This window comes from Mustela nivalis, assembly GCF_964662115.1.
Source record: "Mustela nivalis genome assembly, chromosome: 18".
Lineage (NCBI taxonomy): Eukaryota > Metazoa > Chordata > Mammalia > Carnivora > Mustelidae > Mustela > Mustela nivalis.
The window spans coordinates 52,295,123-52,321,480 of record NC_139037.1 but is presented as its reverse complement, the minus strand read 5'-3'; the positions used below and the strand labels follow the sequence as shown (position 1 = coordinate 52,321,480).

Below are 26,358 nucleotides of genomic sequence, written 5' to 3'. Positions count from 1 at the left end.
GCACTGCTGGTACATCTATCTAATTCATTCACCTCTGCTCTCTACCTGAAGCTTTGACTAACTGCAGGTTCTTGAGATCAACAGACCTCTGAGGTAGGGGAAACCAGGAACCCAATGATCCTGGAAGATCAAGCATCAGCATGCTAGGGAGGAGCCTGTCCTGCGTCCAGTGAGTCTCCTTGAGACTGGACTGACAATGATGAAGCCCTGGAGCACTGCTTCCCCTGCATGTCATGCTCACTACTTCTCTGTCTTCTCTGCCTGCCCCTGAAGCCCTTCCTGCTTGGTTTGTGACTATGTACATTGTCTCTGGACGTGAATCCACCATGTTCCCCATCTGCCAAACTCCCGAACAAAGCACATTTTCCTTTCCAACCATGGAAAATTAGGCATGGGATGTCTCACTAAAATGGAGTCAGAGGTTTTAGGCAGGAAGAGCTCTCTTGCCGTACCACTGGAAGCCAGTTGCAGACCCAACAGAGAGATGCACTTGTGGGTGTCTGGGTGGCTCAGTGGGTTAAGCCTCTGCCTTCAACTCAGGTCATGATCTCAGGGTCCTGGGATCGAGCCCCACATCAGGGGGCTCAGGAGGGAGTCTGCTTCCCCCTCTCTTTCTGCCTGCCTCTCTGCCTACTTGTGATCTCTCTGTCAAATAAATAAATAAATAAAATCTTTTTAAAAAAAGAAAGAGGGGCGCCTGCATGGCTCAGTGGGTTAAAGCCTCTGCCTTCGGCTCAGGTCATGATCCCAGGGTCCTGGGATGGAGGCCCACATCGGGCTCTGCTCAGTGGGGAGCCTGCTTCCTCCTCTCTCTCTGCCTGCCTCTCTGCCTACTCTCTCTCTGTGAAATAAATAAAAAATCTTTAAAATAAAATAAAATAAAAAGAAAGGAAGAAAGAAAGAGATGCAATTGATCTTACGTGGACTTGATCTTGCTCCAGGATACTCCTCCTCTGTTGCAGTGTAAGGAAGAGATGCTTTTTTTTCTTTCTTTCCTACTTCCTTTCTTCCCTCCCTCTGTCCCCCTGTCCCATCTTTCTTTCTTTCTTACTTATATTTTATTTATTTATTTGAGAGAGAGAGAGAGAGAACACAAGCAGAGGGAGCAGCAGGCACAGAGAAACAGAGAAACAGGCTTACTGCTGAGCAGAGAGCCCAGTGTGGGGCTTGATCCCAGGACCCCAGGATCATGACCTGAGCCAAAGGCAAATGTCCAACCAACTGAGCCACCCAAGTGCTGCAGGAAGAGATGTCTTTCTTATGTATAAAAAATACCTTCTCTTTTCATGGGGTTTTATATATAAATGGACTGAATTAACAAGAAGTAGTTTACTTATTTTTTTAAAGATTTGTTTATTTATTTATTTATTTGAGAGAGGGAGAGAGAGATCACAAGTAGGCAGAGAGGCAGACAGAGAGAGAGGGGAAAGCAGGCTCCCCGCTGAGCAGAGAGCCTGATGTGGGGCTCGATCTCAGGATCCTGAGATCATGATGTGAGCCCAAGGCAGAGGCTTAACCCACTGGGCCACTCAGGTGCCCCAATAAGAAGTAATTTAGAACTTCAATGTCCAGAACAGGATTCTTTGATCTTTCCAAAGTTACTTTTCTCAAAGATGAGTTCGACAAACATGGTTCTAAAATTGACAAAACTGAATGGGATTCCTATTTTAATTGGTATTTTGAGGGTTCCAAACCCTATCAGGAACATGATATCGCCTCATACCAACAATGCAATTTTTCAACTGAATAAGGTAAGCAAATAATTACAAACACAGAAGAGGGCTTTTGAGGCCTATGCCTCCCCTCCCCCACCTTTATCAAGAGTCACTAGGAAGCCACCCTGTGCTCAGGCCCCATGTCCAAAACCATCTTCCTTTGTGCTCTCCCTTCTTCATCTCCACTCTCATTCTATTCTTTTGTTGCACCTTCTTCTTCCTCTGAAGCTCCCTCTGCTACCTCCTCTCCTGAACCTATTAAAATCTGCCCCCTTAAAGTTAAGTCTTCTGAAGATCTAAGTGAATACAATGTTTATGTTCCCTGGAATAAAGATGAACTTTGAGCAATAAAGAGTTCCCTAAAGTGAATGAGCATCTCCATAGGTTTGCTGAAGAATTTAACATATCAATTCAAGTTCCCAAGATGGTTTTTCAGATTTACATCAATGGGTCCACATGATTATGGCGAGGGCCAGGCTAAACACTAGATGAAACTAACCCAACGGAAACATCATGAACAGGATCTAAAGAAACAGACCCCTAAGTTTTGGCAAGATGCTTGAAAACTTGCTAGAGGACGCCAACAATCAATTATACTGCATTTCTGAATCCAGTGGATCAGAACAAAATTCAGGCTTGTATACAAGAGGCAGATGAATCCCTTCATAAGGGTTAGAATCAACTATAATTCGTCTTTAAAGATGGATTCAGCCAGGGCACTTGGGTGGCTCCAGTGGCTTCGTGTCTGATTCCTGATTTTGCTCACGTCCTGATCTCAGGGTTCTGAGACGGAGCCCTACTTCAGGCTCAGCATAGAATCTGTTTGAGATCCTCTCTCTCCTCCCTCTGCCCAACCCCTGCTTCTGCTCCAAATAAATAAATAAATAAGTACATATCTTTAACGATGGATTCTGTCAATGGTCCTGGAAGTAGAGTCTCCCCTAGAAGCTGCAGAGAAAATCCTAGGCCTTGTGAAACCTTGATTTTGACCTTACAGGACTATAAACAGAATACATGGTAAGCCCACTGAAATTCAAATATATAATCAGCAGAGCATCCTTTTTTAGCTCCTAAATGTGTGGAAATTTGATACAGTGGAGACAGAACATAACATAGACATAACATTAAATATTTTGTACATTTAATAAACTGAGGGTTGCTGGGGGAGAGGGGGGAGGGATAGCGTGACTAGGTGATAGACATTGGGGAGGGTATGTGCTATGGTGAGTGCTGTCAACTGTTTAAGACTGATGATTCACAGACCTGTACCCCTGAAGCAAATAATGTAATTTTTTTTAAAAAAAGGAAAAATAATTAACATGAAGGGCTTCTGGTGGCTCAGTCATGAAGTGTCTGCCTTTGGCTCAGGTCATGATTCCATGGTCCGGGGATTGAGCCCGGCATTGGGCTCCCTGCTCAGCGGGAAGCCCACTTCTCCCTCTTCCACTCCCCCTGCTGGTATTCCCTCTCCTGTCTGTCAAATAAATAAAATCTTTAAAAAAAAATTTTTTTTACAATTAAATAAAATAAAAATCCTCACTCATTGCCCCCAGTAACAGTTTAATATTCAGTCATAAAAGCTCATCAGTTTGAAGTGTATCCTCGTTCTTATGCAATTTCAGAGGGTATGTGAAGTTCCATTTGATATTGTGTAACACACCTACAAACTAAAATATTTTGCATTAGCTTTAATGTTTGCATAAAAATATTGTCATATCAAACTTACTGTCAATAAAACTGCTTTTCCTAACCAATGCTACATGAAGGCAGTATCTTCACAGTACTAGAAATGGATTTACTGCAATTCTTACACATATCCCGCTGTGGTTTTAAATGTAACACGCTTGTTGAAATGCCTCCTTGTTGACACACAAATGTATCTGTCTCCTACCACGCACATCATGAAATTTGGATCTTTGATTTGTACACATGTAACTGACTGGGTGGTTTGGGGACATAAAATTGTTGCACCATCATGACTGTGCGTTCTTATAATGAGGGGACAATTGCTGAACTACCCTTGCAAATGGACAATAAAAACCAGACACAAACACACAAAAACACATGATATCCTGCCAACTGTGTTTCCACTGTTAAAACAATTAAACAGAGAAGCCACAGATTCAGTTGGCTTTAAGGTCTCAGAAGCCTCTGTAAGCAAACCACAACTTAATTCGCAATCAATGCAATGGAAAGGGAGAAAATCAACTTAAGAACAAACAATTGGAGTCAAGAAGGCCTTCCGAAAATAAGGCAACAGCGTGGGGTATAGCCAATCACATACCACCTCCCCACCACCTCTCCATAAAACCCTCACTGCTACCTCCTACAGGTGGGGCAAGCGTAACCATTTGAAAAGACAAACCAACTGGCCAGATTTACTCTGGGAAATCTGAACGTATATCACCTCATCTCTGAAGATCACACAGTACCTACCACCAGTCACTTCGACCAGTTTCTCTCAAGTGGCCTAAACTCCTGACCCACGTTGCAGGCCAGCAGAAGACAGTGCGACAGGTTTCTCAACAGCCCACTTTTGTACATGCACACAACACACCAATGCAATTCTGCCCTCACTTCCCCAAGCCTTCACCCTTGGCAATGGCTTCCCAGAGCGCCTGCGCAGGTACAGTCGCCCAATAAGGGCTGCATACGCGCACAGAGGGTTTGTGGTACACACTGCTTCTCTATGGGCCCCAATGTGCAGTTGTGTGCTCCTCCCTAACCAGCCGAGGGGGGTTTCCTGAATCTCATTTTAACCGAGCCCACATACCCAAGTTCAAGTTCAGGCAAGCTAGGACCGAGTGTATGGACAAACCAGTCCTCCTTCTGGCCAGTGTTGCTACTACACACCCAGTGTTTCTGCTGCCCTCTCCTGTTTACGTCTGTGCACACTGAAAACAGAGGTGAACCCCTCAAGGTCCTGAGTCTGTCACCTGCCACAGTGCAGAGGATCCCAGAAGAGACGGGGATCAGGGACTGGACAACCAGGATCACCTGTGCAACATGAATGCAAGTGGCGCGCGTCAATCCCATCAGCAGACCTTCTGACACCCCCGGATTCCCCTTACATATTTGGTCCTAACATTATGTGGACAGGGCTCAGGGCCCAGAAATTTTGTCGGGCATAGTCCCTCTGCCTAAATGGGGATTACAGAGACTAACAGAGAACTGTCCGTTAAGATTCCGTGGAAAATAACCTCAGACCACAAAATTGCCCTCCACAGCTCCACTGTCGGTCCCCGTGCCTCCCTTCTCAGAACAGCTCAGAGAACACAGTTCCTGGCAGCCCCACGTGGGTGGCCCCAACTGGCATTCACATTTTCCTGAGGCTCAGACTCAGACAAAGCACAGCAAAAACTTAAAATTTGGTGAGGAAGTTTCACCTTTCTGGTTAAAACACTGTTTCCAGGGGTGCCTGGGTGGCTCAGTGGGTTAAGCCTCTGCCTTCTGCTTGGGTCATGATCTCAGGGTCCTGGGATCAAGCCCCATGTTGGGCTCTCTGCTCAGCAGGGAGCCTGCTCCACAACCCTGCCCCCACCTGCTCCCCCCGCCCCCGCCTGCCTCTCTGCCTACTTGTGATCTCTGTCAAATAAATGTATAAAATCTTTAAAAAAAAAAAAAAAAAAACCTGCTTCCAAGGTAACACATAGCATCCCACCTTCCATTCCTGGCATGTCCACTCATAGTCCACACATTAAAATGAACTAAATACATAAATGCAAATGATTGACATATCAAATTTCATTCAGAGCTTCTAATCCACCCTTCCTTCCTGTCTCTCAGACTGCTCTCATATCTACGTGTCATCACACCCAACATTATTTTTAAGGTTAATGATCATGAAAAAGAAGAGAAAGAGTCTCTACTCCCAAGAAGGCACGCCCAGCACCCAAATCCCTCTGGAAAGAGTGATCATATAGTATCCAATTCCCAGGGCTTTAGAACGATCAACATGCATATTCTAAGATTCCCAGCACAGTGCCCTGGGCCCAGTGCATCCTTTAGTCACACACCCAGACATCCTATACCTGGAGCACGTAGTAGCTGCTCAATAAACATTCCTTTCATTAATGAGTACATACTATTCATATAAAACAACCTTGTGCAGACAACACAACCTTATCTAGTCCCTTTCTAACTTGTATGGGATGAGCAGAAAAGGTCATCTTTCCAGAAGCTGTTAGTAGTCATCACTGAGAAAGACAGTATTTGTGTTGAGAGAGAACAGTTTGGAATAAGGGACTCACATGTGCTCTTCTGCTTTCTCTAACATAATGCTAGTGGACATGAAGTCTGGGGACAGCAACCTCAATGACTAGAAGACACACACTAATGGGCTTCATCCACTTCTAGGGAGTCCTGATATCAGAGTATGGGGCCCCAGAATCTATTTTTAATGGGAACCTCAAATGGTTTGTAGATACATGCAATTCTGACAAGCAATGGTTGAAAAGTCATTCTCAGTTGTGCCCTCATGTTGGGATCTCCTGTGTAGGTTTTAAAACTACCATGTCTAGTGTCCCAACCACAAAGATTCTGTCATCTAGTCCTTGATAGGGCCTAGCATCAATTAGGTCTTAGTGAAGTGCCACAACATGTTCTACTGTGAGGCCAATGTAAACACTGCGGCTCCCAGGTACATTTCTGAGGACAGAACACAGAGTCTGGTCAATGGGGAAGCCTCCATACAGAGGGCTACTCTATTTAAAATTTCATAAGGGAGGGTCAGTCTCCCCAACATTCCTGATTTTGTACCAGACTTTGTGTGTGCCTGCCAGAGACAAATGCACCCAAAAAGTTAGAAGTAAATCACACTGGGGCCTTCACTTTGAAACTACCTATGCATACAGATTTTCACATGCTTCCACAAACAATGGAATAGAAATCAGATCACATAAACCCTTAGTGGCCATGGGGAGATTTTTGGATTTCCCTGTGAATGCCACGGAAGACACCAGAACAGGAGGTAAGTCCTTCAAGGATGTAGGAGCATGTGAAGAGTGAGATGAGAGCTATCCCTCTGTGACCACAAGAGAATTAAAACTTCCAGACTCCTCCCATTCAAGCAGAGTATCTCAAACCACATTTTAAGCTCAAGTTTTCTCTTTTGAGCTTTGGCCCCCACCTGTATCATCTGCTTCATTCATCCCCACCTACCTGAGTGTGTGGCTACTGTCTCCTTTCTCTTCATGCGCTGGGGCTCTTTACTTTTCCAGAGAAGATGACCAGATCCAGACTACAGACAGCAAGACCTATTGACAAGAAAAAGAAGCATGACTCTTCCTGGAGAATCTACAATTTCAAATCCAGCACTATGCTCAATAGGGAAGAGAGCACATTACAGAAGGCTGTAGAAATTTACTTCTCCAAACACTGTTTCCTGATGGACTCTTTAGAATACTTAGGAAGCATTTTCAATGTTCAGCTCCTTAACACCACTACCAAGTACTGCTGAATCAGAAATAAAGACTATATATTTGATTTTAATATGTGAGCAACAATATTTTATGCCAGTTGGTTTCTAGAATTATCCCTACTCTAGAGTAAAGTTTACAGATAACCTCAGGGAATGGTAAGGCTGAATCAAAATAAAACATCATGAATACTTCCTTCCTCACACAAACAAACCTTATTATTTCAAGGAAATAATCAGGCATTTATCATTTGTGCTTACACAACAGAATTTTAAGACATTTGAATATCTGTGACACTGTGCAGAATTAAATGGAAACTCATGAAACCAAAGACCATTTAGTACCTTTATTTGCAAAAACCAAGATCTCCTCCTGTAAAGAAAAGTCACAGCCCACATTTTCCAGGGGAATGTAGCAGAGAGACCCTGAACCAAGTGAACAAAGTTAATATCAGATGAAACAAGACAAATTGGGATCAGTGGCCTGATGCATGTAGGACTCCTCACTGTTGTGATAAAGTTTACAAAACAAAGAATTGTATTATGATTCTAATCATGAAAACATAGCAGTTTTATGAAATTTCAAGTCAGAGATAGCTCCCGCATCCTGTAATCTTTCATGTATTTCAAATACTAAGTTTTGTTAAAGCAACCTAGACAGCGAGGCTTTCTTTTTCGGGACATTGACTTATTTTGGGCCTGATAGCCATCTGGATTATCCATTCACGTTCATTCAGTTTATACAGACTCAGGTCACACCCAGGCAGAATCTAAATAGTAAGTATTTCCTCCTTCATTGGGATTCCTGACAAATCTCCAGTGAGGATCATGGGTATCAACATAGCCCCATGTTGATCTGTCCCAGAGGGAATATTTTCAATAGTTGCAGGTCATGAATTCATGGACGGGATTCATGTAGCACAGAAAGCCCAGTTGGAGAGAATGGAGAGACAGCCCCAGGAAAGGACTATCCTGAAGGGTTGACTTTGACTATCCTTAAATGGATACATAGTCGTCCAAAAACCTACTGGCTCCGCAGGACAACCAGAACTAGAAAAGTGAATGCTTGCCAGTTCTAAATAGACTGCCTTTCAGTAAGAAAGGAAGGCACCGTTCCTGAGCTCATCAGGATAAGATTTACCTGAGAAGCAGCCATTTCTTGCTCTCCCTTCTGGGCTACGTGTCTTTCTCAGGTGATATGTGAAGAAAGGCCTTGGCACAGCCTCTTCACCCACTATCAGCAGCTCAAGGCACAAGGATCTCGAAATGCACAAAAAGCAGCTCTCTCCTTTGTCACAGAAAAGATTCAGAAAAAAAAGAGCTTTCACTTGGACATTTGCATGTGTGCTTCTCCTTCCTTGGTTTCAGATGTCCTCGCCTCCCACAGACAGCCACAAATCCTGCCACAGCACAGGGAGCATGGGCTGCCCTGACCTGCTGTTTCCAACTGCAGACTGAACAGACTGTTACCTTGTCCCCAGACCACAACGGTGAAGGTCAGGGTAAATGGATCTGGCCAACTGAGCACCTGCTCACTGCTTTTAACTGTGGCAAAGTGGATATTGTTGCCATTAATAACCCATTTATTGATCCAAACTACATGGTCTACATATTCAGTATGAATCCACCCACGGCAAATTTCACGGCATAGTCAAGGCTGAGAACAGGAAACTTGTCATCAATGGAATCCCCATTTCCACCTCCCAGGTGTGAGCTCCCACCAACATCAAACGGGGCGATGCTGGTGCTCAGTATGTCGCTGCGTCCATCGGGGTCTTCACCACCGTGGAGATGGCCAGGGTTTACTTGAATGGTGGGTCCAAGTGGGTCATCATCTCTGCCCCCTCTGCCCCATGTTTGTGATAGGCATGAACCATGAGGAATATGACAACTCCTTCAAGATTGTCAGCAATGCCTCCTGCACCACAGCTTGGCCCCTCTGGCAAAGGTCATCCATGACAACTTTGGCATCACAGAGGGACTCAAGGACCACAGGTCATGCCACCAAAGCTATCCAGACGACCATGGACCACCTCTCTGGGAAGTTGTGGCTTGATGGCTGAAGGGTTGCCCAGTAAATTATCCCTGGTTCTACCAGCATTGCAAGGACATCTTTGCGAAGAATGGGAAGCACACTGGCATGGGTTCAGTGTCCCCACCCCAATGTGTCATCTAACCTGCCACCCGGACAAAGTTGCAAAATATGACGACATCAAGAAGGTGGTGAAGTAGGCATCAGGTGGCCCTGTCAAGGGCATCCTCAGCTACACTGAGCACCAAGTCTTCTCCTGTGACATTCACAGGGACACCCACTCTTCTACCTTTGATTCTGGGGCTGGCATTGCTCCCAATGATCAGTTTGTGAAGCTCATTTCCTGGTATGACAATGAACTTGTCTACAGTGACTGCAGCCAAACCTCATGGTCCACATGGCCTCCAAGAACTAAGAGCCCCTGGACCACCAGCCTGAACAAGAGCAAGAGGAAGGGAGAGGCAGCCAGGCAGTGCTTGCCCTCGAGTCATCCTCCAACACACTGAGAATCTCCTGACCTCCAGTTACCATCGCAGACCCCCTGAAACGGGGGGTTGGTCGGGGGAGTGGGACTCAGGGATCCCTACCTTATCATGTACCAGAATAAAGAATACTGTAACCACAGGGGGAAAAAAAGTTTTTATATGGGGCACCTGGGTGGCTCAGTGGGTTAAAGCCTCTGCTTTTGGCTCAGGTCATGATCCCAGGGTCCTGGGATTGAGCCCCATATCGGGCTCTCTGCTCAGCGGGGAGCCTGCTTCCTCCTCTCTCTCTGCCTACTTGTGATCTCTGTCTGTCAAATAAATAAATAAAATATTTTTAAAAAAAGTTTTTATATGTTAATGAAATATGGATGAATGGAAAAATACAGAAAGGAAGGATAGATCAGTAGTTCAGGGAGTTTTCATTCTTGAATTCACATTTTAGGATAGAAATTGTTTGACTTTATAAGTAAATGCCAGTTTTCCTGTACTTTATCCACACTCATCAATGGTGTATGATCATATTAATTCCTCCACATTGGTGTTAACAATTTTATTTTTTGCTCAAATTTAGTCATTCTAGAAATAGTGTCATTTCCTTGTAGTTTTTCTGTTTTCTAGGAGTGGTTAAAGAAAATAGGACATATATGCACTATATATTTAAGATATAGAATACATATATGTATCATATGTAATACATAAGACATATGTATGCAACTTTCAGTCTTAAAAAGGAAGAAAGACATCTTCCCATTTTAGACAAAGCAGGTGAGCCTGGAGGACATTATTGTGAGTGGAACAAGCCACACAAAGCAGGAGATACTGCTTTGTCTCAATTGTATCTGGAATCTAATAAAGTTGAACTCCTAAAAGCAGAGTAAAAGTATGATTGCAGGACATGGCTGAGGGTGAAGTGGGAGATGTTGGTCAAATGGTACAAAATTTCAGTTACGCAGGATGAATAAATTCTGGAGCTCTAACGCGTGGAACGGTGACTGCAGATGGTTCTGGATCTATTATTATACTTGATATTTCTAAGAGAATATATCTGCAATGTTCTCAAAAAAAATTAAAGAGTCAGGGCGCCTGGGTGGCTCAGTGGGTTAAAGCCTCTACCTTTGGCTCGAGTCATGATCCCAGGGTCCTGGCATTGAGTCCCACATCGGGCTCTCTGCTTAGTGGAAAGCCTGCTTCCTCCTCTCTCTCTGCCTACCTCTCTGCCTACTTGTGATCTCTCTCTCTCTGTCAAATAAAAAAATAAATAAAAATCTTTAAAAAAAAATTTAAAGAATCAGAAAACAAAAAACCCTAGCTCTATGAGGAGATAATGTTAATGAGCTAGACTGTTTTAATCATGTCATAATGTACACACAGATTGATGTTTTGTTACTTGAGCAATTACTGAATCTACAGGAATGGAAAACAAGGTTCTACGTGAAAGGCCAGCGAAGCACACGATTTAATAATAAAAAAACAGAGGGTGCCTGGGTGGCTCAGTGGGTTAAAGCCTCTGCCTTCAGTTCAGGTCATGATCCGAGGGTCCTGGGATAGAGCCCTGCATCAGGCTCTCTGCTAAATGAGGAGCCTGCTTCCTCCTCTCTCTCTCTGCCTGCCTCTCTCCCTACTTGTGATCTGTCAAATAAATAAATAAATAAATAAATAAAGATCTAAAAATAATAATAATAAAAAACAGAAATGAAGGCACCAAAATACATAGTCCTTTGGCCCCATTTATCGGAGTCTGGGTTTTGTGAATTGTGAGCACCAGCTCTGGAGAGATCAAAGGAAGAGCCCCCAGAATCTGATTTCCTTTAAGCTGTCCTGGGAAGGAAGGACATCTGGAGTCAGGCCAGACCTGCACAGCCTCAGCAGGGAGCGGATCTGGTTTGGGCTAGGGAGAGAGAAGGCTGGAGGCTGTGATCTCCCTGCCTCTGGGGTGCGTCAAGGCCTGTCATTCCCAAGCCCTCCCAAAGAAATTCCACACCCAGAGTTCATATGGTTTGAATCTATTTAGTCTCATTCCTACTTCAGAAAATAAAACAAAAAGCAACTTAACATAAACACTTAGCATTTTCGGGGCAACTATATTAGAAAACTTTTTATTCTTTTTTTTTTTTTTAAGATTTTATTTATTTACTTGACAGAGAGAAATCACAAGTAGACTGAGAGGCAGGCAGAGAGAGAGAGCGCGGGAAGCAGGCTCCCTGCTGAGCAGAGAGCCGGACGCGGGACTCGATCCCAGGACCCTGGGATCATGACCCGAGCCGAAGGCAGCGGCTTAACCCACTGAGCCACCCAGGCGCCCCAGAAAACTTTTTATTCTTAACAAGAATGCAAAATAAATGCTACTGCTACTAAAATCTCTAGCCCATGGTTGGCCCATCAAAGGTGACACCAGAACTCACACCCCACCTGAAGCAAAGTGCCGCTGCTTCCTCACACTGACTCCACAATCCTGAATTCAACCATGCACCCATTTGCTCTGAAAATTTCTGGATGTTATGGGTCAGTCATGACCCTTCATTGGTTTTTTTAATGACTGACTGCCACCAAAACAATCAGTTTCTCTCTATTTGCATCTGGACACCTGCTCAATGCTCTTTAACCACAGAATGGACTCCCATCCGGGAACCACAATGGAAATTTCTTCTATGGAGGGAGGAGAGGAGCCTGGATGACTCATTCCTCTTTCTCTGAGATGGAAACATTTTCAAATTCTACAGTCTACATAGGACATCTCTATATGTTCCAAAGAGTCCCTGATACTGGAGAGTATGTCCCCAGTGAGACTGAGCTGATGCCCCCACATGCATCTAGGTAGGGGAAACCTTAGGCTGAGTCTGGGCCATCACATAGGGCATGGACCAGTCCCGGTGGGCAGTGTCCTCTCATGCAGGTGACGTATCCTGTCCCTGAGCAGGGATCCCTGAAGTAAGAAGCCTCAACTCTGTTTACATATGTTACAGGCAACTGTACTTGTGCTCATGATTCTAGATTTTTTGTGGGTCTTAATCTTTCACTGTTAAGGATCTTCCTCCCTGCTGAGGTTGCAGTAATGCAGGACCTAGTGTGGCAAGTTTTAAGCCTATGCTTTTGACAACTTAGAGATGTGGCGTTGATCACGAGGAGCGACAGTTTGTTGAAGGACAATTGAACACGTTAACCTTCTCTGTGGAACTGTCTTCAGAACCCCGTGACCAGGTGTGCGTTAGGAACACATGCTATCTTCTATTGAAAGATACATATTCAAATGTATTTTGAGTATCTCTGCTTTGTTTCAGGAGAAACTGCTTCATTCGTGATTGGACTCTGACCTTATTACCAAAGCCATCAGTACAACATGATTCTATGGATAATTACACAATTACAAAAGGATTCATTACGGAGCTATAATTGATTATTACTGACACAGATTCTCTGTTATTCACAATTTTACCTACAATGTGACTAGCTCGTAATTGTACATGACAGACACTCTGAGGCATGAATATATAAATGACTGACATGGAGAAAAACAGACTACATTTTCTCATGAGATGAGGAAGTTCTGTGACTACTCCAGGATACAGAGAAAAACCTGGACATACAGTGGTCATCACCCAAGAGAATAAAGGGGCTGACAGGTAGAAAACATGCACTGATCAAGGTCAAGTTGCTCACTTGCTACCAGGGAATCTAATGAAAAAGAGAAAAATTACTATGATGGCAGAGAGGGTATAAAAAGTTACAAAGGTGCTTTCCAGAACAAGCATGCTTGGGGTCGCAGCTGTCCTCTCAGAGAGGATCTAGGTATGATATTGTTCCTGTGAAGGTGTTGGCCTCTAGCCTTGTGCATGCACAGAGCAACAACCGTAATGAATCCTACACACAACGTCTGAGGTACATCTGAATGCTGCACAGATTATGTCTATGTGTTTATCACAAAATCTTGAACAGGTGCTAGTATCTATAGTCTTTATGCTGTATTTTATGTATTGATCTTCTTGTAACACACATACATAGTAACTGTGGTATTTGCCAGATCCTGTGAGTTCCAGCAGAGGATACTGGAAGGGCTAATACAATGTGAGACTTTTGTTCCTTAATATTTTGCTCACCTGGAGTTCTGGGACTGATGGTAGTGGCCTGAAGACAAGGACCCAGAGCTGCCAGGACACACCTCTAGACACTCTGTGAAACTAGAAATACGTCTGGATCCAACATCATGGACAAAATATTTCAAACTGAAAGCTGCCAAGGTGTCTGGGATAGCACCAAAAGGAAAGAACGGTCGTGGCTTCATTCAGATGACTGAGGAAAAGCCTCCCAAACCTGTCCTGTTTTCACTGCAGTAAAGGGAAATAAGGATGATGTAAGATGTAGAACTCCCTCAGGTTTCCAGGGAAAATCTGGACCAGGAAGATCATTCCCACTGTCAGATTCTTAGCTGCCATTTTCAGGGTTCAAATGTTTACTTTCTTTTTTTTTTTTTTTTTAAGATTTTATTTTATTTATTTGACTGAGAGAGACAGCGAGAGAGGAAACAACAGCGGGGGAAGTGGAAGAGGGAGAAGCAGGCTTCCTGCTGAGCAGGGAGCCCGATGCAGGACTCGATTCCAGGACCCTGAGACAACAACCAGAGCCGAGGGCAGATGCTTAACCAACTGAGCCCCCAGGTACCTCAAATATTTACGATCAAAAACGCAGAAAGCAGCATGGAAACAAGAGTTCTGGGCCCTATTTTCCATGAAAAATGAAATCCACAAAATTCACCAAGGTCTAAAGTAATTCTATAGTGTTTATGGTGTATGGCCCAGTTACTAATGCTTTATTTATCTTCATGATTTTATGAATAAGGGCTAATACTATTCCTTTCTTACCAATGTTACATAATAGAATACATAAATATTTGGTACAAAGCTCTGAAAACTCTTGTAAATTACTAAGTGGGAACAGCAGTAGGTGCATTTTTTTTTTCTATCGAAGGGACTCTGGGTGGGCTCCTGGTTGGGGAAGGGCCATGAAAAATACCAAGCCATAATGAGAATCCTGGAAGACTCAGCTTCACCTCCCCACTCCTCCTTAATCCAGAGGGGGAAGTGCTGCAAATGGAATTATGACTAGTTATGCATACATGAAGAAGGCTCCATAAAATCTCAATAGTATGGAGTTGGGAGTGATTACAGGCTGGTGAACACATTCACACAGGGAGGGTGACACACCCTAACTCCATGGGGACAAAAGCTCCTGATCATGGGACCCTCCCAGACCTCACACTATGTACTTCTTCCTCTGTATCCTTTATCATAGCCTTTATTTATTTTTTAAGATTTATTTATTTGGTTGAAAGAGAGCGAGTACATGGTGGGGAGGAGCAGAGAGAGGAGAGAAACTCAGGCAGACTCTACGCTGAATGCAGAGACCCAAACGAGGATCATTCTCAGGACACTGAGATCATGATCTGAGCTGAAACCAAGAGTCGGTGGCTTAACGGACTACACCACCCAGGTGCCCCTCTAGTAGCCTTTAATAAGCTGGCAAACGTGTTTCCCTTGAAGTCTGCAAGCCCCTCTAGCGAACTAACTGAACCCAAAGAAGACATTATTGGAATCTCTAAAATACATTCAGTCATTCACAAATATGGGTATTGGCTGAGCTTGTGAAAGTGTCTGTAAGTATGTGTGTAAGGCGGGAGGTCAGTCCCATGGAACTGACCTCTAACCCTAAACCTTATCTGTGGGACCTGAAGAAATCTCTGGGTAAAGTGTTCAAGTAAAGCTGTAAGACATCTACATGGTGTTGGAGACCTGCTATTAGTTGTGAGGAAAGCACCTCCACACTGCGTTGTGGCCAGAATTATCAGAAGTAGCTAAGAGGGACACAGAGCAGAGAAACACATTAGAGAAGAACTGGGTTTTTCCCTTCATAGAAAAGAAACAATAGGTTTTTTTTTCTTTATAACTGATAAAAATAGTTTAATTTTTTTAAAAAAGGATTAATGATCATCTAAATATTGATAGTCAACATTTGAACCTATAGCATCAAGAGGCAATCAGGTGGCCTTCCAGAAGACTTGTTCTTGGATTATCTCCTCTGCCAACCAAAGCTTCATCCAGAAATCTTTGCGCAGAGCAGCCTCCATGGTCTGAGACTTGAGAGTGTAAGTTCCAGCCCTGGACACACACATATACCCTGAATGGGTATTTAACTGTCCCCTGAAGACCAGGTACGCAGGTCCAACTTCCAGGGTTTAAACACAGAAGTCCAGCCTACCTGTGAGTTACTTTCACATCTGGAGAATCTAGACCAGAGTCCCCCTAAAACAATTCATGCCCATCTGTGTCTCTGACTGCGTTCTTCATGAGCTAATCATTTCATTAAAGATGACCACCACAGGGATGCCCTCATCATGTCATCCTCAAAGCAGGTCCCCAAACAGGCCTCAATGGCTATCACCTGAGAGCTGTACAAACAGAAAATTGGACAGTGGTGGTGTTTACAGCCAGCCCAGAAAGAATGAAATGGTTACATGGAAAGAGGCCTAGAAATCTGAGATTTTACAAGTGCTCCAGGTGGTTCTGATGTAAGATAAATCTGACAGCCTCTGTGTTAACTAAGTCAACGATCATTCCTGAATTATGCATCAATGGTCACTCTGAGATATTCTCTATGTTTGTGGTGATGTTACTTACGTAACACACACAACCTAGACATTTCTGGTATTCATAAATAAATAGGACTGTAACAGTCTGTCTTGGCTACCTCATCTTCCACATGTCCCTTCCTGCAGTGCCCTCCTCCAGCTTCCTGGGATCACCCACGAATACAATTCTCATCACATTCTCTCATCAAAATAATCGAATTTAGAATGCATTGGAATTTTCTCAAATATTTCATCAAATAAGAACGTGGTTTGATGACTGAGGGTGGGGCAAGCATGTGTGGCCATGAGAGAAGTGTTAGCATAATGTCTGCTGGTGAACAGCAGAGGGAAGAAACAGACCAACCAGACTACACCATAGTGTGGACGAGCCCTTTCATCAGACACGAGCATTCCCTACTCAACATGCACGGAGTACACGACATACGTCGTCTTTTCTAGAAGCACACATCTGCCTTTTCAGGGTACTGCGGACCACAAAGTAACAGCCACCCCAAATTCAGGATTATTCTTCACTTGGATCAGGGTTCAAGGTGCACATGACCTGCTACCCAGCTTCATGATATCAGTTTCCACAACTACCAGGAGTCCTCTTCCCTGCTCCCCACAGGATGGGCAGAAACGCAGCATGGGCCATGAATGAACATCTACCTTAAAAAGCAGGTGGACTGTTTGGGGCAGAAATGATCACTGCCTCTGACTGGTGAGCTGCCCCCCAACTAATCAGTGCCCCTCACACAGATCGCAAGGAATAACACTCGTCACAGGGCTCAAACGACGGAGTTTCCTGCTGGCTGTGCATCGGCTTCACTGAAATGTCATCCAGCGTTGGGTTAGATACCTAAGATTCTAGTGCCTGTGGACACTCGGCACACACCCTCCTGATCCTTCCAGTGTCAAGGCTTCTGTGTTTCCAACATCTACTCTACCATGTGCCATCTAAAGGGATGGCCACAGTGTTTGCATCTTGCAGCAAGCCCTCTCCTACCCCAGTGGTTTTTGGCCTAAAAAATATAGGAATCTCCAACAGCATCTGTCCTCAGTACTACACAGGAATTTATGAAATCAGGAAGACAGGATCTGATGTCTCTGGAGGCAGGGAAAAGGATGTATTAATAAGAAAATCACAAGGAGGGGATCCTAGATGGCTCAGTTCATTAGGCGTCTGACTTCAGCTCAGGTCACCATTTCAGAGTCCTGGGAGCAAGCGTGGTATGGAGCTTTGCTGAGCAGGAGTCTGCTTCTCCCTGTCCCTCTCCCTCGGCCCTTCCCCCAATTTGTGCTCTCCCTCTCTCTCTCAAATAAATAAAATCTTTAAAAAAAAAAAAAAGAAAATACATTTACAGTAGTGTATTATAAAAGTACGTATATTTAAGCGCACACACACAGTTCAATGCCATTGTGTTCAAGGTTCAACAATACTTTAGTAAAAGACTGTAGTCACAGTCTTTTTACCTATAACCTTGTTTAGTATGCAGTACGTGAAAGTTAGTGCAAGGATAACACATCACACAACACATCAGTGTTAACACACACACACACACACGCAATCAATCTCACTAATTAAATAGTAAGTTCAAACACAGTCCAAAGAAACCACTGCAAAATCACTGTATGACCCTTGATCAAAATACAGATTACCAGCATTCAACAACCAGTCTTTGTTCATCCTCCGCAAGGATCAGAGAGTTGCGGCCCTGTGGTTTTACTAGTAACACTCCAAATATGTGATCAAACTGTTTATGTTCTCAGTAAGGTTTCTGATCAACAGCAGTCTGCTAACAGTTAAATTTTGGTGCGTATACACACACACACACACACACACACACACACACTTTTTCCTTAGTTCTCTTATACCTAAATTACATCTTAAGTTTTGCATATTTACAACTTGCATTCCATGCATACCAAAGCCATGGGAATCTTTTTTGCTCAGGACACAGAGGGGAAAAAAAAATGAACAAAGAATGACACAGAATAAATTTTTTTTTTTTAATATTTTATTTATTTATTTGACAGTGAGAGATCACAAGTAGGCAGAGAGGCGGGCAGAGAGAGAGGAAGGGAAGCAGGCTACCTGCTGAGCAGAAAGCCCGATGTGGGGCTTGATCCCAGGACCCTGAGATCATGACCTGAACCGAAGGCAGCGGCTCAACCCACTGAGCCACCCAGGCGCCCCCAGAATAAAATTTTTAAATGGTGATTGAGAATTCAGAAAAATGTATTTCTAGTAACTTAGTTATATTGGCATTTGTAAAATACAGTCCCTGGGCCTTGTGTGGGTAGCCAAGTTTCAATAAAAGGACACCAAAGAAAATGGAATAAGCCAAGTTCATCGCTCATAGATCCTAAAGGATGCACACAATATGCCTTGAAAAGTACATGACGGAGTCAAGGAGGAGTGCAAGGAGAGAAAGCAGCAGGAACTGGGGCAGATGCCTTTATTAGGGCCCATGGTTGGAGCTCCCTGCACTTCCTGGGCAACTCCAGAATGCACAATTCAAACCCAAGTATATGGCGTCTGATCATCTCTGTAGGGTCTGCTCTACAGAATGGACAAGGGAGGGTCCTGAGGGTGGACAGTGTTGTTTACAAGGGCTGCTGGGGTTGTCATTTCAGAACTTACACTGGCTTGTAACTCTGGGGGCTGTAATCGATTATACCTGCTACCAGGAGGAGCTGGTATCAGTTCGAGCCCCCTGCAGGACTCAAACAGAACCCAAGGCAGCAACACCAAGTGAGATAGTTACATTTTTTTTTTTAAGATTTTATTTATTTATTTGACGGAGAGAGACACAGCGAGAGAAGGAACACAAGCAGGGGGAGTGGGAGGGGGAAAGCAGGCCTCCCACAGAGCAGGTAGCCCCATGTGGGGCTTGATCCCAGGACCCTGGGATCATGACCTGAGTTGAAGGCAGATGCTTAATGACTGAGCCACTCAGGCGCCCCAGATAGCTACATACTTAATTATACTTTTAATTTTTTAATGATTCATTTTATTATTTATTTGAGAGAGAGCACAAGCAGAAGGGGGAGAGGGAGAGAGAATCTCAGACTCGATGCTCAGTGCAGAGCCTGATACAGGGCTAGTTCTCATGAACCTGAGATCAGGACCTGAGCTGAAACCGAGAGTTGGCGGCTGCCAACCTAGGCGCCCCTCTTGATAATACTTCTATGTCATCTGCATTATAGCCATCAAAATGTCCCAGTAGTTACAAAAAGGAGGAAAATATGTAATATACAAATTTGGGAAAGATAATCTCAGATCACTTGAGGCTTAATGTTACTGGGAAAAGGAAATACTTGTTAGGCCATCCCACTGCATTCATAAGTACAGCTGATTCTGGAACAAAGAAGGCACAGGGTTTCTCCTACATATGTACATTCTGATGTCAAAGAAGTTTTAAGCAATGCTTAAAGGTTTCACCAAATTGCTTACATTTGTAAGATTTCGTCCCAGAATGTATTCTCTGATGTCCAGGAACGCTTCAATGCTAGGTAAAGGCTATGTCATATTCCTTACATATGTAAGGTTTCTTCTCAGTATGAGGTCTGAGTTTGAAGACTGCTTTAAAGCTTTGACACACTTATTATATTGGAAAATCATGTCTTCAGGAAGGATACAATGACATATAAGAAGGTTAAAGCTTGATAAAAAAAAACTTTCCAATATGTATTTCTATTACACTCGTAACTGGAGTTTCTTTAAAGTTTATTAGGATTTACCCTTGTTAATGTTTATTTCCAGATTTACCATTCATAAATTCTCTCTCCATTATAAACACCTCGGTAATTATTGAAGATCAAGTCCTCACAAAAGGCCATCCAAGTTCATCACACATCAAATGTTGCTCCAAATTATGTATTATAACTATTGAAGAGTGATGGTTGGATAAAGACACTCCAATATGAATCAAAATTAGGGACTCTGGAACAGGACAGCCTATTTGTTGGTAGAAGAATCATGAACCCTCAGGAAAGGAATTCTGAAATTCATTATATTTAGACTTTTAATCTTCAAATTTCTAATTTATAAGACTCTTTGAATAATTAATACCTATAATTGAAATGTTTCAAATCATTACTTTCAGCATGCAACAGGTGTTTTTCCAGACTTTTTGGCTTTGTTTTCAGAGAATACATATGTATGAAAAAAGGAGTTGAGGTTTTGTATTCAAACACAGTATTCTGCAAACATAATTGTCTTAAAGTGGGATTTTCCCCAAAAATGTTTCCTATTCTCTGTTTCTTCTAGCAGCAAGGATTCAATTAAGGGTAACTATCCCCGTTAGTTATCTCCATTATATCACTGTTTCTGCCCCTCACTTCCTTCTGTCACCTTCTCAGTCTTTCATTAACTGTGATCTCAAAGCCACAGTTTTCATCGTCTTCCCAGTAGCATGTTATGGAATACATTTTCTTTGACTGTTTTTGTAAAAAATCCCAGGTGTCATGAGAAGACATAACTGAAAAACACCAAGTAAATTATCCCACACAGTACACTTGCAAGTGTATACTTAAAATGCTTATGTATAAAGTTAATATTCATCAGAGGACATGAGGAAGATGGAGAACTAGGAAGGACCAGGACTTTGCTCTTTCATGAAGACACAAACTAAACAAACTGCCTTTCTGAGTGCTCCAGAAGTCAGCTGGGAGAACACAGCACCCTCAGGCAAGCGCACATGAAGAAGGGCCAGTTGGAAGAGAGAAGGCAGGTTCGTTATATTTCCAACGCTAGCTGTTCACCCTACCTGACACTCCATGACAAGACCGTGAGAACACTCTCCACTCTGCTCAGGATAGAAAGACGAGAGTTAACTTTGTGGGCAGTAATCTGGCTTCTTTGCAGAGGCCTGGAGGACTTGTTTCTTTCATGCGAGACATGAAAGGCTGAGGGAATGGCAACAATGGAACACACCCATTTGATGCGTTGTAGGGACGACTCACAGAACAGGTACATACATGTACAAAACCCAGAAACTGCCAAGCTGAAGATCACCACGTGCAATTAACATGAAACAACCACCAATCACTTAATTGGAAAATACAAAAACTCAGACATTACCCGCCCCAGACTATGTTTGACAGGCCCCACAGTTAGGGCACAGATGGCTGTTACTATGCTCTCCATTACAAAACAAATGCATAAATCCTGGGTTCAGGGCTCATTTTTAAATTTCCAAACATCAGGAAAAGATCACAAGGCATACAAAGGAGCAGAAAAACATGTTCCAATTAAAGGAACAGAAGAGAGCTCCAACACCTGGCCCTAAATGAATAAAGAACGATAAATTACCCAACAAAGGATTTAAACTATCCTGAAGGTGATCTTGAAGGAAGAGTAGAAACCAGGAAACTGACAGCCAGTGAAGGATGCATGACCGAAATGAAAAGCCAAAGAGACAGGAAGTTTTAAAAAACCACTAAACAGAAATTAGGAGCTGGGAAGTACAAACTAAATTTCGAAGAACACCAAAGGGGTCAGCACCTGACTTGATTAAGTAGAAGAAAGACTTGGACAACTTAAAGTTCCCTCATTTTCAATTATCCACTAAGGAGAGCAAAAAACTTGTGGTAAAGGACAGGGTCTAAGGGACTTATGGACACCAGTAAATAGACCAATATATACATTAAGGGAACCCCCCAACCAAGGAGAGGATAGTCGAAAAGGCCAGAGAGCTTACATGAAGAACAACCGGTTTATACTTCCACAATTGTGGGGAAAAAGAGACATGTTCAAGCAGCTCGCTGAATTCTAAGTAGGCTAGATGTCAAGACGTGAAGACACTGACACATTATAATTAATTTATCAAAAATCACAAGTGAAAAGAGAGCTCTGAAACAGCATGACAAAACTAATTCCTCCAGTGTAACAGAGCTCCTCGAAGAATATTAATAGCTTTTCAGCAGAACGTACAAAAAGAAATGGAAGGGATAATACCTTCAGTACTGAAAGAAAAAAACTATCAACCAAAAACATTGTATCTGGCATAAATGTCCTTCAAAAATGGAGAAATGAAGATATACCCTAGTCAAATCCCCTAAAAGTATACCATTAGACCTACAACCAACACTAAAGCAAGTCTTCCTGGATAAAATACAAAGATCCTAAATACTAACTAAAAGCACATTCTCTGGTAAATGTAAATGTTTACGCAAATAGAGAAACCTAGACTATTGTAATGAAGTAGCACAGACTGCTATTTTCTCACTGAACTGAATTATTTTAAAGAATAAAAACACAGGGGTGCTTGGTTGATTCTGGCTCAGGTCAAGATCTCAGGGTTGTGAGATCAAGCCCTGCAACTGGGCTCTGAGCTGGGCATGGAGCCAACTTAAGATTCTTTCTCTCCCTTGCCTTCTGCCTCTCCCCCCACTCATATGTGTACTGTCTCTCTTAAAAAAAAAAAAAGAAAAAAACATAAAAATAGAAGAATAAAAAGGATATATCTGAAGTATACAGTATACAACAGGAAAGACAGAATTATTAAATACAGAGTCATCAGTGACCTACAGCGGGTACAGGGATAGACATGGTAAGTAGTAGAGTTTTGCATGCTTTTTTTTTTTTTAAAGATTTTATTTATTTATTTGAGAGAGATTTATTGAGAGAGATCACAAGCAGGCAGAGAGAGAGGAGGAAGCAGGCTCCCTGCTGAGCAGAGAGCCCGACGTGGGGCTCGATCCCAGGACTCGGAGTCCATGACCTGAGCCGAAGGCAGCCGCTTAACCCGTTGAGCCACCCAGGGGCCCCGAGTTTTGTATGCTCTTGACAATATTAGATTTAAATAGTTTGTTAACAGCTTTGAGAGGTTTTAAGTAATCCAGATGGTAGGGGAGCGGGGGGGGGGGGGGGCACACAACTACATAAGACATAAAAAGGAAATGAGAATCATATCAAAGCATGTCACTACAAAATCAAACGAATATAATGAAGCATACTGAGAGGGAAAGGGTAAAACAGCCACAAGAAGTACAGAAAACTATGACACAACAGTAGCAGTAGTACTTCCCTTTAGTAATTTGCTGGTAAATAGATTAAACTCCCCCCCGCCCCCGCCTCCGCATTAAAAGGCATGAACTGGGGGCGCTTGATGCTCAGTGGGTTAAAGCCTCTGCCTTCAGCTCAGGTCATGATCTCAGGGTCCTGGGGCAGGCAGGGAGCCTGCTTCCCCCTCTCTCTCTGCCTGCCTCTCTGCCTACTTGTGAACTCTCTCGCTGTCAAATAAATAAATAAAATCTTTAAAAATAAATAAAATAAAATAAAATAAAAGGCACGAACTGGCTGACTGAGTAAAACACAAGACGCAACAACCTCCCATCTATAAGACAGTAGTCACATTAAATCTAAGGACACACGTAAGGTGCAAGTAAAAGCAGTAAAAGGACTTTTCATGAAAACGGAAACCAAAAGAGGGCATCAGTGGCTGTGTTAATATCATACAAATACATACTAAGTTCATGAGTTTCAGAACAGAAAAACATTATATATACATACAGAAAGGAAATTACCCAGATACTGTAACAGTTATGTATGCACCTAACAACAGAGTCCCCACATATGGGAAGCACAGAAGGCAAAACTGAAGCAAGAAGTCAAGAGCACCATTATAGCAGCAAAGGGCTAGTATCTTGGTTTATCTGGATAGAAAGACCACAGTTAAGTCCAAAAAGGAGAGCACCTAAACAAGATGATGTGATGGACATACACAGACCATTCTACCATGAGAAAGAAGACACAATCCTCTTAATCACACACAGACTGCTCTCTAGTATAGACACACTGCCTACAAAACAAGCCTTAAAAAAAAAAAAAAAAGATTTTATTTATTTATTTGACAGAGAGAGAGAGATGTAGTGTGAGAGGGAACACAAGCAGAGGGAGTGGGAGAGGGAAAAGCAGGCCTCCCATGGAGCAGGGAGCCCCATGTGAGGGTCAATCCCAGGACCCTGGGATCACAACTGGAACCAAAGGCAGATGCTTAATGACTAAGCCACCCAGGCGCCCTACAAAACAAGTCTTAAGAAATTTAAGAAGATTAATATTTTAAGTATCACTTCTGACCACCATAAACTAAAACAAAGAATGAATAGCAGATGGGAAAATGGAAATGCCACAAATATTTGGAAATTAAACAATGTGCTCTTGAACAATCAATGGATCAAAATGAAATTAAAGAAAATAACCAGTAAATACCTCGAGAGTAATGAAATGAAACAATATATTCAAACAAACTGAAATCAAAAAAGTCAGGTGTTTTTTTTCCAAGATTTTATTTATTTACTTGAAAGGGAAAGAGAGGAGGGAGGGAGCACACGAGCAGGGGAAGGGGCAGAGGAAGAGGGAGAAGCAGATTCCCTGCTGAGTGCATAGCAGGATGCAGGGCTCAGTGTAAGGACCCTTAGGTCATGACCTGAGCCTCAGTCAGTCACCCCCAGAGAAAGTAATCTAAGGAAGCAGTCAGTGAAGTGAAAAAGCAACCTGAAAAATGCAAGGAATTCTTTTGGAGAGCCTCTAAAGCAGAAGGATTTAACATCTAGAACAGAGAAAGTCTTTGTTTTTGTTTTTTAAGATTTATTTATTTATTTGACACAGACAGAGATCACAAATAGGCAGAGAGGCAGGCAGAGAGAGAGGGGGAAGCAGGCTACCTGCTGAGCAGAGAGCCCAATGTGGGGCTCAATCCCAGGACCCCGAGATCATGACCTAAGCCAAAGGCAGAGGCCCAACACACTGAGCGACCCAGGTGCCCCCCGAGAAAAAACTTTTACAGTGACAACCAAACAGCAATAGCATGATTAAGAACTGGACAAAGTTTTCAGTGGGCACAATCCAAGGAAGATATACAAATGGACAAGACATAGGGAAGATGCTCAACCTCGCCATTCATGAGAAAAATACAACTCGAACAGTGAGTCATCACCTCTCACCCGCTCAGACCCCACTATTTTTTTTTTAAAGATTTTATTTATTTATTTGACAGAGAGAAAATACAAGTACACTGAGAGGCAGGCAGAGAGAGAGAGAAGAAAGCAGGCTCCCTGCTGAACAGAGAGCCCGATGCGGGACTCGATCCCAGGACCCTGAGATCATGACCTGAGCCGAAGGCAGCGGCTTAACCCACTGAGCCACCCAGGCGCCCCTCAGACCCCACTATTAAACAGGAAAAACTTACACGTGCTGGGAAGGATGAGGAGAGACTGGAACCCTTACCCACTGCTAGAGGAAATGTGTATGAAGCAATCACTATGGAAAACAGAATGGAGTTCCTCAAAGAGTTGTAAATCATATTACCATACGATCCAGCCACCCCACCTGACAATTTATAACCAAAACAAATCGAAGTGGGATCTACAAGAGATATCCGCACAGGGAGATTCATAGCAGCAATATTCAGAAAAGCCAGTAATAAATGAAAGCAACAGAAATATTTGTGAATGGATAAGAAAATGTGGCATATACATTCACTAGAATAATATTCAGCCTTGAAAAAAGAGACACATCTTGTCTCTTTATATAACATGGTTAAAATGTGATGATGTTATGTTACGTGAAATAAAGGAGTCACAGAAATAGACCTATGATTTCGTTTAAGTGACCAAACCTAATGCCGTGAACCTTACAAATAAGGAAGGAAGGAAAGAGAGAAGGAGAGAAAGAGAGGGTGCCAGGGTCGTAGACACAAGTATGGAAGTGGGTACTTAACAGGTATTAACTTCTAGTTTTGCAGGATGAGAAAATTCTAGAAATTGGTATTCCAATAATGTCAATACACTAAACACTTTAGCTAAAAGTGATTCAAATGGTAAACTTCATGGCATATATTTTTACCACAGTTAAGAATAAATAATGACACCTAAAAGGGAAAGAGATATAAATTTCTAAAAATGGTCTTTAGTTCAAAAAAGTGCTTCTCTCAAAAAGAGAATATGATTCCACAAATAGATAAGGACATTAATTCCATATAACAACTTACCCAGGATAAACATACAGTATGATACAACCACTGACAACTAACCAAGAAAAGAAACAAACAAGGTAAGTCATGAACCAACAATGCACAGATAGT

General features: G+C 42.8%; 1 protein-coding gene and 1 pseudogene across 4 annotated transcripts in view; one reads left to right on the top strand and one right to left on the bottom strand.

The window, feature by feature from the left end:
- Positions 1 to 26,358, bottom strand: part of LOC309852747 (uncharacterized protein) — a 187,156-nt gene that overhangs the window by 114,530 nt on the left and 46,268 nt on the right. For all 3 annotated transcript variants that reach the window (XM_082709961.1, XM_082709964.1, XM_082709963.1), the window contains one exon: positions 6,876 to 6,970. The gene's annotated coding sequence lies outside the window, so the exon portion shown is untranslated. The remainder of the gene's footprint in view (positions 1 to 6,875; positions 6,971 to 26,358) is intronic.
- On the top strand, positions 6,630 to 9,669 carry LOC309853929 (glyceraldehyde-3-phosphate dehydrogenase pseudogene; annotated as a pseudogene). Its single transcript has 3 exons — positions 6,630 to 6,684; positions 6,935 to 7,163; positions 8,500 to 9,669. The product of its transcript is annotated as a glyceraldehyde-3-phosphate dehydrogenase pseudogene (transcript).